This window comes from Penaeus monodon, chromosome 24 (genome assembly GCF_015228065.2).
Source record: "Penaeus monodon isolate SGIC_2016 chromosome 24, NSTDA_Pmon_1, whole genome shotgun sequence".
NCBI classification, from domain to species: domain Eukaryota; kingdom Metazoa; phylum Arthropoda; class Malacostraca; order Decapoda; family Penaeidae; genus Penaeus; species Penaeus monodon.
In genome coordinates, this window is record NC_051409.1 from 4,250,321 (window position 1) to 4,250,632 (window position 312).

Here is a 312-nt window from a genome sequence, read left to right on the forward strand (position 1 = left end):
TGCAATGGATATAATTTGCCACAAATGGTTGTTATTTTTTTTTCGTCTTCGTAATCGATATTCCGTTAGCTTACAATCGTGCCTAGATATCTTATAAAAGAAAAAAAATGTAACAGATATATTTTACCGCGAGTGGTGTTATTTCCCCCATTTTCTTTCACTTTAGGATAAGATCGAAGTCTTGTGTTCCCCATATCGACGTGAAAAGTGTACAGGACAAGAGGAGATCCTGTGGTTATGACCCAGCTTATCCCTCGGCAGGATCGCTGGCTAACCTACCCTTTGTTCTACTGAATCCTGGGCGAAGGATAG